Raw genomic sequence first — 21,098 nt, forward strand, 5'->3', positions numbered from 1 at the left:
GCAAAGAGCGGTTATTTATCTGTTTTTTGGGTTAGTCATTTCCTAACTTGCATAAGGAAAGGATCCGAAGCAAAGCTTTGTAAGGCGCAAGCTCCATAAAAAATGGAATCTTAAATGAGACATTCTTATCATATGACTGGAATCGAGCAGTTTTAGCACATAGTTCATGCTCGTCAAAAAATAAACATAAGACTGAGCAAGTGTTTCAACCCGCGTTTAAGCTCGTTAAAAAATGAACTATCCTCCGGTAAATAACCACCGTGAATGTAACATTATCAGCCATTAAAGCCTTGGTCGTGTTTGCACCGTCACCTCCACTTTTCCATTGGCCGATCATTCACCTCCATATGATTGTTTACCCATTTTGAGGAACAGCTGCGAAGAGTGATTTCATTAGCCATCCTTGTGACACTGCCGTGATTGGAAAATTCCAACCCTTACCTGGAATCAGCTGCTACCTGTTTTATCACGCGTTCCTCAAAAGACGAGTCTTCTTTAAGCTCTTTTCATTTGACTCGTAAAATATGAAAAGATTGCCGAGTTTTGACCTTCCAACTCGTTAAAGCGACCGGAAGAGCTATCCCTTGTTGTGGGGAAAAATGTCTATTTAGGACGATCCTATCCAACTAAGGTGTGACAGCGCCTTAGCAACAAGCGAATACAGCTATCATGATTTCTTCCTTTATGAAATGTGAAAGAGGGGAGATCGGCAGACTTACCGTTGTCTTGCGGCTGTCCCTCGAACTAGATCCTCTTCTCTTTGTGTATCCACAGCTACTTGCCTCCTCGCTCGATCAAGAGAACAGCTACTTGAATCCCACAAGATCACAAGAGAACAGCTACCTGTGACAAGAGAACAGCTACTTGCAACAAGAGAAGGACACAATACAAAGACAAATATACATATTCATAAATGATTCAGGATTAGAAGTAAATCAAATACACCAATGCAACCATACAAAATACACCAGCATATAGGAAAGAATCAAGATAGCTTTATTGAAAGTAACAGGGTTCAGGAAGAGATACAACCCATAGGGCTCCAACCCAGCATCTCCTTCCCAGCAGAATGGAATTCCTTCTTCAGCTCCTTTCAAAGCATAACACACCCAATATTTCTAGCCACAAACCAATAGTAATTCTTTGCAAATACCAAATTCCAGCCTCCCTGATCTCATGTAGAAGAGATCTATATATAGGGATATTGGAGAGAGGATGAGTCAGCTTGAGACTAGCCTGAGACTGACTAGTGTCCTCTCCCACTTCAGTTCTTGAGTCCACTTGGAGGTCCTTGCTTCCACTTGGAGATTTGGAACCTCTTACTCATCACCAGTTGAATTCCCTGATCCAAGTGTCATTTTGGAAGCTTCCTGGGCATTGACACCTTGAGGAATGACTCTGCCACTTGTCCAAACTCGCTCAGCACAGGTAGCCTTCTTTGCAGTTGACATTCAACGCAGGTAGACAGTGGAGCAGTTGACATGATCCAGAATTGCCCTGTTTTTGAGTGTTTTCAGGTGGAGAACTTTTGTGAATTGTTGTGGTTTGCTGGCCTTATTCCTCTAGGGGTAGGAACAACATGTTTAGGGACTTTGGATCCCTTGATTATTGACATTTCATGCTCAGTGATGCAAGGCACAAAAATTTCTATAACAGTTGCCCCCTAAAGTATGAGGCCGTTTATCGGGTGAAATGCTTTATCCAGGAGGGTCCGAAGTTCATCCATCTGCTGGGAGGAGACCTGTAATAAAATACAATACAATACATTATGATTCATACTGCTTTCATGATCTAGCTGAGGCGGGCATTCCCATGCTCAGCTTTATAAATTCATTTTTGTACATAGAATAGACGATCGTCTGATGGTAGACTGATAATTTTAGTGAAATTATCATCCTTTGAGTAGGATGATCATCTGCTGCAATGATGTACATGTCAAATGTCTTTATTTTTCCTGAATATATATCGCAACCCGGATGGATGAAACTAGATCCGGGGTCTTCAAACTCGTTCGATCTTCACTCTAAGTACAAGTCGATCCATGTGAGAATTGCGTTGAATTCGAACATGGAAAGACATCGCTTGATTACCGGTCAATAATGTAAACCGTTAACAAGCGTGAGAGGAATCACCGATAATGATAATGACCCTCAAGGTACTGCAGTACAATTCACGTGGTGTGAATAAAGGACTTGGCGTCGAACACCACGCAAAATCTTCTGGTCGAAGGTCATTGATGTATACCTCTCGCCGGAAGTGAGAAACTTGCCATTGAGGCATGCAAGCTTCAAAGTACTGAAGGGGTTGTTCCTAGATCAACTCCTTGGATAATGAGCTGATGTCGACAAGGAGTGATCTGTCAAAGGAGGGCCTTAATGAATCCCACATCAGTGACACGGAACAGAGCTAATGATTTTAATGGAGGTGAAAGCAATCTGTGACATATGATTCAGGGTGGCGGTCATGAATGGATGAAGGATAATGTATGGCAGTGGATGGGACCCGGTTGACTTTTTATGAACGACTTCTCTTGAACATATGGCGACACTGATGCGATGGATCGATAGCATTACCCCAAATATGGATGGTATGGCAAAACCATGGTGATGTGACCGGTGAATGAAACAACCCAACCCGAATGTGATACGGAGGAAAAGTGTCATGTTCAAGAGCGACCTGCTACCATCAAAGTTTTCTTGATTTTTTCCCAATTTTTCCCCAGTCATTGCTAACCAGTACCTCTTTATTTTTGTCAAGCTTGAAGAGGATAATATATGCTTGTTCTATAACCTGCCCTTCGGGCAAGCCCATCGCTATGTTTTAACGAGCTTAGCGATGGTAAAACTCATTCTCGTCTAAAGACAAGTTTGTCGCTAATTAATAATTTTAACGAGTCTAACGACAAGGATAACTCGGTCCTTTTCATTTTTAGAGAGTCTGAAAAGGTACATAAAGTTAACTCCAAAATTCATTTTTCGTCATCTAATCCCTTAAGTCCGAAAAAGTATAAAACAATACAAAAGGGATGAGTTTTCGATATCTTTAACGAGCCGAACAAAACAAGCGCTCGATCTTTTTGTGCAATAATCCCTCGGGTCCAAAAAGATTAAAATCTAGAGGAGGGATAGCTCTTCCTGTCCTTTAACGAGCTGGAAGGCCAAAACTCGGCAATCTTTTCATATTTTACGAGTCAGCTGAAAAGAGCTTAAAGAAGACTCGTCTTTTGAGGAACGAGTGATAAACAGGGATAGCAACTGATTCCAGGTACAGGTTGGAATTTTCCAATCACGGCAGTGTCACAAGGATGGCTAGGTGAAATCACTCTTTGCAGTTGTTCCTCAAAATGGGTAAACAATCATATGGAGGTGAACGATCGGCTAAATGAAGGTGGAGGTGGCAGGTGCAAACACGACCAAGGCTTTTATGGCTGATAAATTTACGATCACAGCGGTTATTTACCGGGATAGGTTCATTTTTTAGTTAAAAATGAGCTTAAACTCTGGAGGAAACATTGCTCACTGCTTATATTTATTTTTTAACGAGCATGAAGACCGCGTTAAAACTGCTCGGATCTTGCATTTATTTTTTAACGAGCATGAACTTTATGCTAAAACTGCTCGAATTACCCAGTCATAAGATAAGAGTGTCTCATGAAAGATCCCATTTTTTATAGAGCTTGCGCCTTACCAAAGCTATGCTCACTCTCCTTTCTTTATGCAAGTTAGGAAACGACTAACCCAAAAAACAGATAAATAACCGCTCTTTGCTTGCACTCCAAAAGGTTTGCATGCCCCCAGGTATAAAACAGAGTTTCAAGGTTACCTCTACTTCAATTCCATCGAAACTTTCGTTTCACCGGGAGAGGCTTACCTCTTTCAGGCTACCCAAAGATTGTCTCGTTACTCTTTCAAACAAAACACTTCCTCGGCAATGTCTACCGAAATAGACAAGGGTGAATGACCATTGTCAAACATGTAACTTTGACAAAAGAATCTTATTCTAGAACAACCCCTCTTCCATCCACGGATGGGGTACGGACTAGTCATATTCTCTCGTGGAAACCTACCCTATACCCAAAGTTTCCCTGCCAAAGCAGGCCAGGATGTATGCCCCTTGGGTTCCGGTCATATCCTCCTGGATTACTCGCGCTCATCAGGAGGACGGACCGTGGGTTGAGACACTTCTTGCATGAATATACCATTTAGGGATGGCACATGACTATTTGCGATGTGTGATCCGGGAAATGAAAGTTGGTCTACGAGCTTGACCATTCTTCCTTCATGCGAAAAACACATTACTCTAAAGAGTGAGGAGACTACAGCTCCCATGCAATATATATAGTCTCGTCCAAGGAGTAGGTTATAATCCAAGGGTCCTTGAACGACCATCACGTTCATTTGAATGGTCTTCCCTTTCAATGTTATAGGCACATTAGGGAGGATCCCTAAAGGTCGACTGGTTCCTTTATCAAAACCTGATAGATTTCTCATCTCAGGTAAGAGTGCTGGCGAACCAAGCGCTCTCCAAGCAATAGAGGAAAGGATACTCACAGATGTCCCCTCATCAATGATAGTGCCAGCCATTACCATTCTGTATATTTGACAAATAATTCTGAATGGCACACTGGCTAGCAACTGGGGTCTGCCTAGTTGGTTCCAATCAAAGGACACAACCAGGTTGCTTGGTGGTGGGACCGAATATATGGCCGGATAGCACTCTGATGAACTTCCTTCCTGCGACAAAGGAATAGTGGCATTGCCCCCTTGATCATCAGAGTCAGTGCTGATGAAGAGAACCTGGACGGTGTCATCTATATTCTCCTCTGTGATGGTGTCATTCGAAGGTGGAGCCTCTGAAGGAAAAATCGGGTCAACTGCCGTATCAACCTTTTGACTTTCGTCAGGCATGGATCCAGACGGTTCTTCTTCAATGACAGGTGCTTCGGCTGACCATCTAAGTGGCTCAGCCGAATTCTCAACTAGTGAGGGACTTGGCAGGAGTCTTTGATATCCAGGAGGAAGATTCGCTTGTAAAATCGGGCGATCTTCCAGAACTCTTTTTGCCTCGTCTAAGAAGGGACAACGGTGGATGGCGTGATCACCTTCACACAGTCTGCAGGGAAATTTAACTTTCCCATTCTGTCCTGGAGCTTCACTCCCACTAGTTGACGGTGAGCAATCGACATGGCTATCAGAGGTCGATGCTCCCGAATTGTGAAAATGGGGGGACCAGTCTCTTAGTATCCGTGGGATACAGGGACAATCTCTATGGAAGTGGTCTCCCCTGCATATGATACATGGCAATTTAGGCCTTACAAGTGCGGTGTGTGGATTTTTGTTAGATGACATTTGCTTGCCCCCAGTCGCCTTAGGCTCCTTCTTCTTCTTTTCTTTCTTCTTCTTCTCCTTCTTCTCCTTAGGAACCCGATTTTTTGATCGACCAGTTCCGTCAAGCGAAGAGGAAGGAGGGGAGGAAGATGAAGTGGAAGGCTGGGAGGCAACTCTTGTCTGGTCTAACTGTTGACTCGACTGTTCAGGAGTGGTGGTATTCTGAACGACATTGGTCGAAAAGAGCCAAACTGGTAGGCCAATTGTCAGTCCTGGAAGCGACAATGTGGCCATGTGGGGCGCACCAACATCTCCCCAAGAGGAGAAGGGACTAGGATTTCCACCCAAGGGAACTCCTTGGTTGGTGTGCTCCATCTTTTCAACCTAAAGATCAACATAGGATTAAAGGGTGATTGTTCCGTTTAAAATAAATTGTTAACGACGCTTTTTAGACACAACTTGCTTTTTCAGTTTTAAAGAGTCGAGAAAAAGCTAAAGATGACTCTAGTCTCCTTCGATGTTTTAACGAGCCCGAAGTGACAAATGCTCGGATGGACTTTTTCTGTTATAGAGTCTGAAAAAGGCCAAAAGGAACTGCTCTGGAGATCTAGGTAGAGGGTGTGCCAAACCTTTCGCAAAACCACAGAATACTTTTTACGGTACGGGTGGTCGATCTTCGTGAATGCTGTGTTCACTGCATTGCGATCAGTAGGGCGGCCGACACGGCTTCCTAAGGATAAAAGATATATGCCTATAGGGGTCTCCCAATATATACGTGACGGTACGTGGGAGCACAATCCATATTAGCGCCACCGACTCTCAGGAGGAATCACCCACCTTCTTCGAGATCGACAGTCACTATGTTTAACGACGCCGAAACACGTCTCTAGCCTAGACCTCTATGTTGTGCGTTATGTTACAAAGCGTTGTTAGGTTCATTCAGTTTATTTTAGGTTGATCTTTTTAAAGTTTGCCTTTCAAGGTTCACCACGAGATGTATGATACAACTTCCTAAATGCAGTCTAAGATGATAAGCAAGCTTTACAATATTTCAACTTTGAAAATCCTAGCTACTAAGGGAAAAGAGAGCGACTATCTTTTCTCAAAGAGCAATCAGCACACTCTAATGCACTTTCCCTAAATCCAACATGCAAACTTATCAAATGCAAAATGCACAATGCAGGTGTTTGTTTTCACTTTCTTAGTATAAATGCCTACAAAGAAAGATTTTTGCACAACTTTGAATTTGCTTTTACAATGATCAAAATAAACAAGTTCACTTTCTTCGAAATCAACAAGGGTAGAAGAGATTACAATCACTTTGCGATTTTCGAAATAAAGACTCGTTTTGATACTTTGAAAAGAACAAATTCAAACCAATAAGCAAAGGTAAAACTATAATCAATCTGAACAAACAGCCAATGAACTCTCTTCTAAGATCACTTTCAATTAGATCTGAATCAAAGGCTACAGAAAGACTACTTTACTCATGCAAAGGAAGACTGTAAATGACGCCACAAACACATAAAAACATTCACAATCTTTTTGTACAAAAATTGGGGTGGAATTCGGGCAAAGAAAAGGGTTATCAGACTAGCACCTATGCTGGTTAAAGGTTGCAAAAACAGAGATCAAAACAGGGCAAAAGAGGACAAAGAACCCCAACTGCACAAGGCCACACTGGTTCAGCACAGGTCCAACACTGTCAGTTTGACATTTAGCGCAGGTAGCCCCTTCGGGACCTACGTTGAAATGCAGACTGCCTTCACAGTGCCTGCGCTGAAGAGAGAAACTCTCGTTTCCCTTGGTTTCTGGGTCATAAAATGCTCAAAAATCAACTGTTTCAGGCCAAATCAGAAACACAAGCAAGGTATAAACAGAGGGATACTTTGATAGGGTACTAAAGACTATCACAAGGATCAATCAAATCATTTGTGGATCTATTTTAGATCATAGACAAGTCCAACATACTGGATCAAAGCAGCAACTTTTACTTTGCATCCGGGAAAGATGCAGTTCAAGAGTTGCTGTCAAGTCTATGAAGTAAACAAATGACGGAAACACAAATGAAATGAATAAACAAGTTCTTCCCCAGCGGAGTCGCCAATTTGTTGTGGGGAAAAATGCCTATTTAGGACGATCCTATCCACCTAAGGTGTGACAACGCCTTAGCAACAAGCGAATACAGCTATCATGATTTCTTCCTTTATGAAATGTGAAAGAGGGGAGATCGGCAGACTTACCGTTGTCTTGCAGCTGTCCCTCGAACTAGATCGTCTTCTCTTTGTGTATCCACAGCTACTTGCCTCCTCGCTCGATCAAGAGAATAGCTACTTGAATCCCACGAGATCACAAGAGAACAGCAACCTGTGACAAGAGAACAACTACGTGCAACAATAGAAGGACACAATACAAAGACAAATATACATATTCATAAATGATTCAGGATTAGAAGTAAATCAAATATACCAATGCAATCATACAAAATACACCAGCATATAGGAAAGAATCAAGATAGCTTTATTGAAAGTAACAGGGTTCAGGAAGAGATACAACCCATAGGGCTCCAACCCAGCATCTCCTTCCCAGCAGAATGGAATTCCTTCTTCAGCTCCTTTCAAAGCATAACACACCCAATATTTCTAGCCACAAACCAACAACAATTCTTTGCAAATACCAAATTCCAGCCTCCCTGATCTCATGTAGAAGAGATCTATATATAGGGATATTGGAGAGAGGATGAGTCAGCTTGAGACTGGCCTGAGACTGACTAGTGTCCTCTCCCACTTCAGTTCTTGAGTCCACTTGGAGGTCCTTGCTTCCACTTGGAGATTTGGAACCTCTTACTCATCACCAGTCGAATTCCCTGATCCAAGTGTCATTTTGGAAGCTTCCTGGGCATTGACACCTTGAGGAATGACTCTGCCAGTTGTCCAAACTCACTCAGCGCAGGTAGCCTTCTTTGCAGTTGACATTCAATGCAGGTAGACAGTGGAGCAGTTGACATTCAGCACAGATGCTCAGTGGAGCAGTTGACATGATCCAGAATTGCCCTGTTTTTGAGTGTTTTCAGGTGGAGAACTTTTGTGAATTGTTGCGGTTTGCTGGCCTTGTTCCTCTAGGGGTAGGAACAAAATGTTTAGGGACTTTGGATCCCTTGATTATTGACATTTCATGCTCAGTGATGCAAGGCACAAAAATTTCTATAACATCCCTCCTCTAGATTTTAATCTTTTTGGACCTGAGGGATTATTGCACAAAAAGATCGAGCGCTTGCTTTGTTTGGCTCGTTAAAACTATCGAAAATTCATCCCTTCTGTATTGTTTTATACTTTTTCGGACTGAAGGGATTAGATGTTGAAAAAGGAATTTTGGAGTTAACTTTACGTACCTTTTCAGACTCTCTAAAAATGAAAAGGACCGAGTTATCTTTGTCGTTAGACTCGTTAAAAACATTAATAGCGACAAGCTTGTCTTTAGACGAGAACGAGTTTCACTATCGCTAGGCTCGTTAAAACATAGCGATGGGTTTGCCGGAAGGGCAAATTATAGAACAAGCATATGTTATCCTCCTCAAGATTGAAAAAAATAAAGAGGTACTGGTCAGCAATGACTGGGGAAAATTGGGAAGAAACTCAAAGAACTTTTATTGGTAGCAAGTCGCTCTTGAACATGACACTTCCACTCCGTGCCTGAGTCGGGTTGGGTTGTTTCATTCACCGGTTACATCACCATGGTCTCGCCATACCATCCACCTTTGGGGTAAATGCTACCGATCCATCACACAAGTGTTGCCGATATGTTCAAGAGAAGTCATCCAGAGAAGTCAACCGTGTCCCATCCACTACCATACATTATCCTTCATTCTTTCATGACCGCCACCCTGAACCATATATCATCAGATCGTTTTCACCTCCATCAAAATCATTTTCTCCGTTCCGTGTCACTGATGTGGGATACATTAAGGTCCTCCTTTAACGGATCGCTTCTTGTCGACATCAGCTCATTATCCAAGAAGTTGTTCTAGGAACACCCCCTTCAGTACTTTGAAGCTTGCATGCCTCAATGGCAAGTTTCTCACTTCCGGCGACAGGTATACATCAATGACCTTCGACCAAAAGATTTTGCGTGGTGTTCGACGCCAAGTCCTTTATTCACACCACGTGAATTGTACTGCAGTACCTTGAGGGTCATTATCGTTATCGGTGATTCCTCTCGCGCTTGTTAACAGTTTACATCATTGACTGGTAATCAAGCGATGTCTTTCCATGTTCGACTTCAGAACATTTCTCACATGGATCGACTTGTACTTAGAGTGGAGATCGGACGAGATTGAAGACCCCGGATCTAGTTTCATCCATCCGGGCTGCAATATATATTCAGGAAAAATAAAGACATTGACATGTACAACATTGCAGCACAGATAATCATCCTACCAAAAGGATGATGATTTCATCAAAATCATCAGTCTACCATCATACGATTGTCTGTTCTATGTACAGAAAAATGAATTTATAAAGCTGAGCATGGGAATGCCCGCCTCAGCTAGATCATGAAAACATTATGAAAAAATAATGTATTATATTGTATCTTATTACAGGTCTCCTCCCAACATTGAAAGAACTTTGGATCCTCCTAATAAAGCATTTCACCCGATAAACGGCCTCATACTTTAGGGGGCAACTATTATAGATATTTTTGTGCCTTACAGCATTAAGCATGAAATTTCCATAATCCAAGGGATACAAAGTCCCTAAAAGCGTTGTTCCTGCCCCTAAGGGAACAAGGTCAACCAATGACAGCTTCTCCCAGAAGTTCTCCACCAAAAACCACTCAGAACTAGTCAATTCAGGATCAATTCAGATGCTCTACTAGCTGCCTGCGTTGCAATGCACCCCAGTACACTAGTTAGGTGCATTGCAACGCACCTAAATGCACTACCAGGGGGCGCTGAGCGAGAAATGCCAAATGGCAGTATCATTCCGCGAGGTGTACAGACACTGGAAGCTTCCAGAATCTTCCTCAATGACACTTGCCTCAATGAATTCGACCAGTGATGAGTAAGAGGCTCTCAACCTCCAAGTGGAAGCAAGAACTGACAGAGAGAAGCCACAAGTCAAAACATAAGCTTACTCATCCTCTCTGCTTACATCTATATATGGATCCCTCATCCCAGAGATCTAGAGGCTGGAATTTTGTACTTTGCAGAGAATTGCTGTTGGTTTGATATTGAGATTAGTACATTGGGTGATTTATGCTTTGTTGGAGGAGAGGAAGGGATTCCTTTGCTGGGAGGTAGATGCTGGATCGGGACTCACTTGGTTGTATCTCCTCTTGAACTTTCTTATTCTATCAATAAACTATTTGAGTTTCTCCTACATGCTGTATATCAATGATGTTTTGTTATATTTGCATGTTTAGCTTAATCTGATCCTGATATTTTTATGAATGTATATCTATATCTTCGTGTAGTTTCTCTCTCTTGTGATCTTGCAGGAATTCAGTGAAGCTAGGCCAGTAAGGGAGCAGGGAGTTGGGAGCCATTGAACAGAGGAATGATTGGATCAACAAACTAGCGAAAGACACAGGTTAGTTACATCCTTTCTCCTCATTTACATTTCATAAAGAAGAATATTCAAGTAGGATAGGGGCATTATGAATGGATACTTTTCCCAACAACAATACGGCATATAAAAAAGGGATTGATGCACATATGAAAACTTCAAATCACAAAATAAATTTATAATATATATACACCATGTTTAAATCAACATATATACTATGGCCTTCAAAAAATACTTGCAACACACCATGTTTATGTGTCTCATCGCACCATGTACCATGTAATCTATAATAGACCAACACAGGTTCATAATTAATATAATGGCTTAAAAAAACTTCAATGAACACCAAGCATATCAAGCCTTCAATTTAATGCAGTGGTAATCGTACCATAAAAAATCCATACACAACATACATACCAGTCATAGGAATAATGCACAAAAGAACAACCAGAGATAAGGTTCAACGTAGCTCAATGTCACCAATCCCATGTAAATATTAGGATTTCCATGCTCAGTTATCGATCACGTCAGACTAGTCAACAACATTTCATGGCATATGTGATTTATATATATACTTCAATTCCCAATGCACCAACACAAATTTTCAATTAACACAACAACCAACATATAAAAAAAACTTCACATAACATTCACAATTAATGAAACAACCATTTCATGAGTTACCTATGCACACATCAGGAATGAACAATGCAACATTTAATTCATAGTGAGTCACAATACACCATTGTCACACGGAATTTGTCAAGGGTGCGGACACGACTGACCTTCCTAGAAGTCTAAGACGTTCTAATGACAAACAAGACAAAATGGAGTGATCTTTCTCTAAATACACCTTTTACAACATGAAAACTACAAGTGTTTAGGCTTACCTTATTCCAAAACGCTGTTGTTGAAGTCCGTTCTTGACGATCCGGATGAGCTCCTCCTTCAAGTCAATTCCTGCAACCACAAACAATCAAACAATTACCAAGCACTTGCATTTCATATAATAAAACATATATTCAACATGCAGACCAAGGAACACATGAAATAACTCATTAACACAAGCTATTGAGAAAAATAAACCAGTTTGTATTAATAACGAAACAAAGAAACTCTTACAACCTGGCCTTGGTGTTGTGCAAGTTCCTCCCAGGGTCCATCAAGGGTTTTCCTCTACTTTGACAAAGCTCACCCTCTCCCAAGTAGAATCAAGTGAAGACAATCTCTCCTCACAAAGGCTCTAATGGAAGACCTAAATCCTGCAGCATTTACCCAAAGAAAATGTATAGCTCCAACCTCCTCTCCTTCTGGCTCAATGCCTTTATTTATAGTGCTGTAAAGAGGTTATTCAGGTCCACTATCAATGGGATCATCCCCCTCTTTGGGTGGGATAGCTCCCTTATTGATGGGATAAGTTCCCCCTTAATAGAGATACATGAACCAACTGGAGGCGCATCCATTTCATCAAACCGACCTCTAGAATGTTCTAGAAGTAACCACAAGTAACTTTTTCAAGATAAAACTCGCGCATTTTGCCTTTTACAGAGGGACGCACCTGTCCCTTAACATACAGAGCGTCCATGGACGCAGATTTTGTGAACATGGTCAGCGTCCCCGCAGGTAAGGCTAGAGAGAACCTGCGACCCCAGAGATAAACATAGTTTTTACAAGACTTTCTCTCTTCTTTGAGTTTGAGATGGATAACAGAGGCATGAGACTTGCCTAAGAGGGTAGCATGACTGTTGATTTGAGCCATACTAACTGTAAGTAGTCAAGGTGACATTTTTTAGTGTAACAGATTGCCCCCTAAAGTGCGAAGCCTGGAATAGAGTAGGGTTTTGTAATTCTAGGAAGGGTGAAGCGCTTTATCATTTCAAGGATTGTCTTGTGGATGGCCTGGTTGGAACCTGCAATTTTCAACACAAAATACATGGATAAGATTATATCATCACTGAGGTAGGCATTCCCATACTCAGATTCAAAACTTTAACTAATGGACTAACTATTCTGATACAGGAATGATCTTGCAGTACATCATTTTAATAGACTTTTGTAGACACAGTATGGACGCAGCCATCTGTTTATGATTAGTCTACATAGATAATGAATACAAAACTCCTCGCAGCCTGGATGGTAGAAACTAGATCCAGGGTCTTCACTTCTACTTCCCGAATTGGTACGATTCTAGCCATGTGATTAAATGATTCGATGTCGAACATGATAGAAACCACTTGATTACCAGTCAATGATGTAAACTGTTAACAAGCGTGAGAGAAACCACCAGTAATGTCAATGGTTCTCAAAGTACCAAGCACAACCCGTGAAATGTGAATAGATGTTTTGATGTCGAACACTTCACGGAATCCTTTGATCGAAAGTCAATGATGTAAACTGACGTCAAAGGCGAGAAACCTGCCATTGATGCATGCAGACTTCAAGGTACTGTCGATTCCTAAGTCATCTTTCTAGATAATGTGTCGATGTCGATAGAAAGCGACCCGTTGCAGGCAAGCCCGCAACACGAAATCATTGTTCAAGTTGAAGAAATGTTGCTGTAAGGACTGACTCAGGGATGGTCAAATGGATGACAAGTATTTTGCAGATGAAAGTTTTGCTTGCAGACCTCTTGAACACATAACGACACGACAGATGGCTTGGTGACGAATAACTCAAAGTGAATCCCGAAACCCGGTTAAAGACTTTCAAAGTGGTTTGGTCAACTGTGAGGTAAAAGATTTCCCAACCCAGGTGAATGAAAAAGTGTCGTGTTCAAGAGTGGTAATAAAGTTTCTTTTGAGACAAAAGGTGACAAACAGGTTCATTCTTCTCTCTTTTCCCCCACCATTTCTGGCAAGTACCTCTTTATTTTTAACAAGCTTGAGGAGGATAACATATGCTTGATTATAAGCTCATCCTTCGGACGAGTCCAACCTAGTTTAAATTCGAACCCTAGGAAGGAGTGGTTCGTTCCTGTTTGTAATTGAACAGGTCCTCTACTGTAAAAGTTTTAACGAGCCCAGTATAGGAGAAACTCGGCGTTTTTCAATTTTAGAGAGTCTGAAAAAACTAAAGGAGACTCCACGTTGAACTTTTTCGTATATTTGTGTCCCTCAAGCCCGAAAAAGTATAAAATAATACCTGGGGGAACCGCTTGATCTTGCGACCAAGGAGTACTTTCATAATAGTGTCGTTGACCTGAAAAGTAAAAAGCGATCAAGGACACGTCGTTTTATTTCCTTATCGAGTTCGAAACGACAAAAACCCGGCAATCTTTTCCTGATTTTGCGGTCAGAAAAGAGCTAAAAGGGGACCGTCTTTTAATTCCGTTTTAACGAGTGAAAAAGAAACACTCGGCGATCTTTTCATGTTTTAGGAGTCAGAAAAGGGCTTAAAAGATGACTCTGATATTTTTGTTTGTGAAAAATTACAATTTCCCTCGAAATCCCTTTGTCCTGCACAAAAGCAACACATTACTCATACCTGTTTAAAATAGGCAAAAATACATTCAAAAACATCTTTTCATGGTAAAAAATGAACTAATTCATCCAAAAAACCTATAAAAAGACCTTTTACCATGTCATTTTTACCGTTTCACTGTTGAGGTTGAAAAAGGAGCTTTTGACAAGAAACTTCCCGTGGTCGCTGCGGAAAATCTGACCGTCGGAATCGAACGCCGTCTCATCCAGGTATTTTACACATCCTACTCTGCATTTCTATCCGTTTAGAATTAATTTTTAGGTCTTAGTTTCATTTTTTGGGGGGGTTTTGGTTTTGGAATGCGCCTCTCGGCGGACGCAGGTGCCCTTCGGGTGACCTGCGTCCCCCGACTTTTTCTCATACGGGAAAACGGTCGGAAGACGCAGCCCGCCTTCAGGCCAGCTGCGTCCGGGCGCCCTGTGCTACAAAGCCGGGGTGCGTCCTCCGAGAAACGCGCATTTCAAAACCCCAACTCTCTCAAAAAACCACCAAAAATTCCCAAATCAATTTCTAATTGCTATTTTTGATATGCAGGGCATTAATCATGTTAGACTGGAGAGAAAGAGAGCATGTAGAGGAAGATGAAGCTGCAATAAATCATCAACCTTCCCTGGATGCCCTAAGAGCATGCGGATTATACAAATATTGGACCATACCGGGCATGAGGGGCCAGGTAAGATTCTTGGAATGGCTGGTTGAGCGATGGAACGTACAAGAACAATGCTTTTACATAGGAGGGCACCAGCTCGAGATAGAGCCCTCGGATGTATACTTTCTCACTGGCTTGCCAAACAGAGGTGAGCAACTCAGTCTTGCGGGGACTAGGCCGGGTGGCCAATCCCTTGATAGTCTCCGCGAGGATTGGTGCACACGTGGGGCTCACCATTCAAAAGGCATAGAGATAAAACACATCACTCTACCGGAACTCAAAGTCATAGCGTTCACGGTTACCAGAATTTGCGGCGCGGCCGCTTTACACATTGCTTCCGGATCCCAAATGCGGATGGCAATTGACTGTTACCAAGGCACCATTTTCAACTGGTGTGAAGCTGTGTCGGCTCATATGAAGAGCCAACTGACCAAGGCAAAGAACGGACGACTAAAGACTTTTGGATATGGGCCTATAGTCGTGAGCTTTGCCTTGGAGAGAATTCCAATGCTGATCCCTCAGCAACTCACTGTTGATATCTTGGGTCCTCGGCAGCCAAAGCTGATACGATGGGTTGCGGTGATGGCCCGGCATCCTGACGAGGGCGCGACAGTAGTTCGATTCTCAGATAGTTATTTTGACTGGTTAGAGGGCCAGCTTTTTGTGATACAGGACTTTCCGTATGCCGGAATGGATTTCAGAGGTGATCCGGACATGGTTCTTCCACAGGGAGAACAATGGGACGACAGAGGTACTTTTTATTTTCACAAGTTTTCTAGTTATGTATTTTTTGTATTTTTTATATATATCGTCTCAAAATTAATAGTAAATCTTTCAAAATGCAGATGTTGGTCCACAGCGTCCAGCCAACCTCCGGCCTTATGATAGACTACATCCAGCTGCACCGGTACCGGCCCCACAGGACGCGACAGCAGAAGTACTAGCTGAGTTGGAGCATGATCTAGAGCGTCTCACGGCAGATATACCTGAGACTACTATGGACGACATTCCTATCAGGCTTCAGCGCTTCGTAGTCGCGGTCCCTGGACCGTTTAGGAGATTTTTGCGTAAGGTAGCCCGCGCAGTGGTGTCGTACAGAGAGCACCACCAGTGATTGACTAGTCACTTTTGTAGTCACATGTGACATTTTTGACTTTTTGTACTATCATTTTGCCGATCATAAGGTGTTTTAAACCTATGATCGAAGACGATGTATATATTTTTTGACACACTTCTATCTATATATATCACTATTACCGGCTTATCTTGTTTAACATATGTGATGAAATGTTTTTAAATTTACTTGCATGATTATCGTAAATGTCTGTCCAACATTCGAGAAGCAATTGCATCTGCTAATGTATTCAAAGACCTTGGAATATGTTGATATTCAATGTAATCAAATTCACGTTCCAAGAGACGCACTCTCAAAAACAACCTTAATAACACAGGATTTCTAATGGCATAAACTCTATTAAGCTGTAATACAACAAGTTCAGAATCTAACCTCACTATCAAACGTCGAATTCCAAATGAAATAGATTCGGATAATAATTCAACCACTGCACTGTATTCTGCAATGTTATTCGTTGTTTGACCGAGGCTTACCCCATGCATAGAAACTAACTCGTCAGAGGGCGAATAGATAACCCAAGCTGCGGAAGAGATATTCCGTGTATTACGACAAGCACCATCAGCAAATCCAATGTATGTTTGGAGAGGCGTCGACATCTACAATATCAAGAGTAAAACCAAGATAAGCCAGAATAATGACGAAAAACCACACTCGCTAAGCTAAGCACACTGACTAAACTAACACACTTGCTAGCTAGAAAGGAAATCTAACCTATCTAAAAATTTCTCCATACCCATCATTTTAAGCATAATACCTCTTTAGGTAAAGTCCATTTCTGGGTTTACCCAAAGAGTCCCCATCAAAATCAACTAACTCATAAGCCCCTTTTGCTAGCTTTCGCTTTACAATGTAGGGCCCATGCCACATGGGAACGAATTTTCCGGCACCTAGCTTATCGTTAGCTTGATCATATAATAGTACTAGGTCTCCTTCCGAAAAACTTCGAGGGGTTACATTTTTATCGTACTGAGCTTTCATTCGTTTCGCGTGAGTCTCGATAGCTAAAGTAGCGTCACGTCGAGTCTCATCTAATTTAGCCAAGTATAATAACCGTTTCTCCTCTTCGGAAGTAGCTGGAAGTAATTCGACAGCCATTTGAAGTGATGGGATTTCGCATTCAATAGGTAACACAGCTTCTAAGCCATAAACTAGCTGGAAAGGGGTGAAACCTGTTGAATTTTTCACTGAAGTTCGATATGCCCATAGCGCCGAAAATAACATGTTATGCCAATTCGTTCGATGGATACCAATGATCCGTCGAATCATGATGACTAGAACTTTGTTGATTGACTCAACCAAACCGTTGGCTTGCGGATAATAAGGAGTAGAGCTATCGTGGCGCAAACCAAGCTGGCTTGTAAGCTCAGTCATCATGACGTTTCGAAAATGGCTCCCATGGTCAGTAATGATTGCTTGTGGGACACCAAACCTAGTTATGATATGATTGAATACGAAAACTGCAGCTGTCTTGCCGCTTGCGTCGAATGTAGGCATCGCCTCGGCCCATTTTGTAAAATAATCAACCGCGAGGATGATATACGCATGCCCCCCGGCCGAGTGAGGGTTACAAGTAATAAAGTCAATGCCCCATTTGGCGAATGGACCAGCGGCAATTATAGGGTGGAGAGGAGCAGGTGGAGCGCGCATCTTTCGATCAAACACTTGACAGTTGTGGCATGTTCTGACAGCAAGGATACAATCTTTAAACATAGACGGCCAGAAATAGCCAGCGCGCAACACCTTCTGAGCTGTGGCATACCCAGACATATGACCGCCACATGCTCCAGAGTGACAATCATTCAAAACTCTCTCAGCCTCTTCGTGAGTTAAACAACGTCGAAAAACTAAGTCTGCCCCCCGGCGATAAAGTGTATCTCCAATAATTCTGTATTGCTGGGATCGAAACCGAATTTTTCGACGGTCTTCCTTGGAAGCTTCAGGCCGAAAGGTTTGGGTTTGGAGATAGATGATTATATCCCCATACCACGGATCTAAAGTGCTAATAAGAAACAAAGATTCGTCCGCAATGGACTCCTCTGCCACAGTCTCTGTGTCAGCACTCGGGAAATCACACATCAATTCCGCAAAAACTAAAGATTTCTTAGACTTGGACTTCTCGAACTCCAAGTCGAACTCTTGCAGGATAACAATCCATTTAGAGTACTTGCCCCCTAGCAGTTGTTTTGTCAAAATATAAATCATAGGGTTGCAATCCGAAATAACTGTAGTCTTGCGGAGAAGAATGTAGTGACGAAAACGCTGGACAGCTTGAACGGCTGCCAGGGCCAATTTCTCCACATGCGAATATTTTAACTCAGTGGGATTTAAGGTTCTACTAAGATAATATATCACATGCTCTGCTTTGAATTCATCTTCTTGAACTAACACCATTCCAATGGTGGAATGCGAAGCTGCGAGGTATAAGAAGTAGTCCTGGTTGTAGTTGGGAGGATGCAATAACGGTGCATGGGTCAACGCGTGTTTTAATGCATCAAAAGATTGTTGGGCAATCTCGTCCCAAAAGAATTGTGCGTTCTGTTTCAACAACCGTGTAAAACCTTTAGTGACCTCGGCGTAGTTTGGGATGAATCGGCGTAAAAAGTTCGCTTTCCCTTGCAAACTTTGGAGTTGGCGCAAACTCGAAGGAGGAGGCAATTTGATGATAGCCTCGACTTTCGAGGGATCGACGCGAATGCCGGCTTTTGAAACAACAAATCCCAGCAATCGACCTGTTTCTATACAGAAAACACACTTGTGGGGATTCAACCGAATTCGATAATGCCTACACCTCATAAAGATTGCTCGTAGGTGGACAAGGTGATCAGCTCGTTGTAAAGAATGAGCAGGCAAATCATCGAGATAGGGTTGCACAATGTGCTTGATGTCATGAAATGCATAAGACATCGCCCGTTGAAAAGTGGCCCCGGCATTCTTAAGTCCAAAAGGTAATTTGCAATAAGCAAATGTCCCCCATGGACAAATGAATGCCGTTTTTGGTTGGTCGGCAGGTAGAATATTGATTTGATTATAGCCTGAGAAACCATCCATGAAGGAAAACATCTCACTTCCGGCACAATCATCAATAATTTGATCGATATAAGGCGTAGGATAGTTGTCTTTTGGACAAGCTCGATTGATATCCCTATAGTCGATACAGATTCTTATTGTTCCTTGTTTTTTATTGACGGGAACAATATTCGATACCCAATCCGTTAACGGGATCGGATAAATGAAACCTGCTTTCAACAGCTTTTCGACTTCTGCTTTAATCGCAGCCGCTTTTCGAGGGTGAATCTGACGCAACCGTTGCCGAATGGGTTTAGCATCCGGGTAGGTTTTGATTTCATGAACAACAATGGCAGGATCAATTCCCGGCATTTCCTCGTAAGACCAGGCAAACACGTCGCGGAATTCTTGGAATAGGGCCTTGTAAGTTTGGATTTCTTCTTCAGTACATGCGGCACCTATATGAATGTTCTCCTCGATTCCGGGCTTCACTGAAATATCAATGGGAATAGTACGAGAAATATTCCCTAAATTCAGCTCTGAATCAGAATGTTTCGTTGGATCCTGAGCGTCTTTGACATATTCAGCGGTAAAGATAGATGAAAAATCATTTTCAAATGCATCATCCTTAGGTAAAAACGAAGATCTGTGATGGAGATCTTCCCATGGTAGATCATCTACACTTAGGATTTCGCGAAGTTGTTCGTCAGATGACACTTCTTCGGGAAACGTTATCCGTTCTAAGGGTGAGGTGAAAAGTGACTCTTCACTGACCACATTCATTTGGTCGGTTTCGGTTGAATGGAAATCGGTAAAAGACATAAGAGCTTCATAAGCAATCTCATACGGACTCAACGGCATAACATCACCGAGTGAGTCTAGCTCAGAGTCAGATGGAACATACCAAGGATCATCATAAATAATGTTTTCTGACGTGATCATATGAATTGTTGCAAACGAAGGGTCTGCATTGAGTGGAGGGAGAGGAAAAGTTCCCAGTAAACCGGAATCCTTAACTAAACCTACACCAATGTCCCTATAAGGGATTGTCGTTTTACCAACATGCTGGATAGTTTCTGAAGAGGTTGGGTCGGATGAAAAGTATGTCAGCTGATCAATAGTCACGATCTTACCGTTATGTGGAAACTTAATGACTCTGAAGACCGATGAAACGACCGCTGTCATAGCATATGACCAACTTCGACCCAAAAGAAGGTTGTAGTCTAGAGGGGCATCAACCACTTCCACATCCAGACTAACGGTTTTACCTTCGACCCCTATAGGCAATTCTTGTAGAATACCAAACGGACGGAACCCACGGCCATCAAAGGCCTTAAGGATGGTGGGGGATTGGTTCAACGAAGGAGAACCAAGCGATCTCCAACATTGAATCGACATAATACACGTAGAAGCTCCCTCATCAATCACAGTCCGATGAATAGGCCTGTTTTTGACTATCACTGGAATTTGGAAAGCCATTTGATGGGGGAGACGCGGTGTACTACTTTCTAGATCAAAGATCATTAGGTTCGGGTCCTGAACATCGACAGCTCCAATAGCCGACAAAAGCAATTTTCGTTGCGCTGGACATGATTGCAGCACTTCGAGTGCCGACATTGCTGAAGGTGAAACAGCTAAGTCTTCAACAATGTTGTAATTCTGGGCTGCTCTCGCATGTGGATTGAAAGCAGACCTTCGAAGTACACCCTTGGCGGGCGGCTTAATCACTAAGTCTGGGTTAGGTTTTTCGATCTGTAGTGGATCGGAACCAGGAGCTGAGGTTGATGGGTTAGAGTGAGAAGATTCTGCTTCCTTACCATCAACAGGAGCCTTACTACCATAATCTTGCGATCGAGTCGCAATCCTGACATGAGACATCATCAAAATGGGTTCTTCACTGGCATTCGAAGAAGAACCTATCATCTTATTCTCCTGCT

Source organism: Pinus tabuliformis, chromosome X (genome assembly GCF_031772625.1).
Source record: "Pinus tabuliformis cultivar Carrire ecotype Pingquan chromosome X, CPIR1, whole genome shotgun sequence".
Classification (NCBI taxonomy): Eukaryota; Viridiplantae; Streptophyta; class Pinopsida; order Pinales; family Pinaceae; genus Pinus; species Pinus tabuliformis.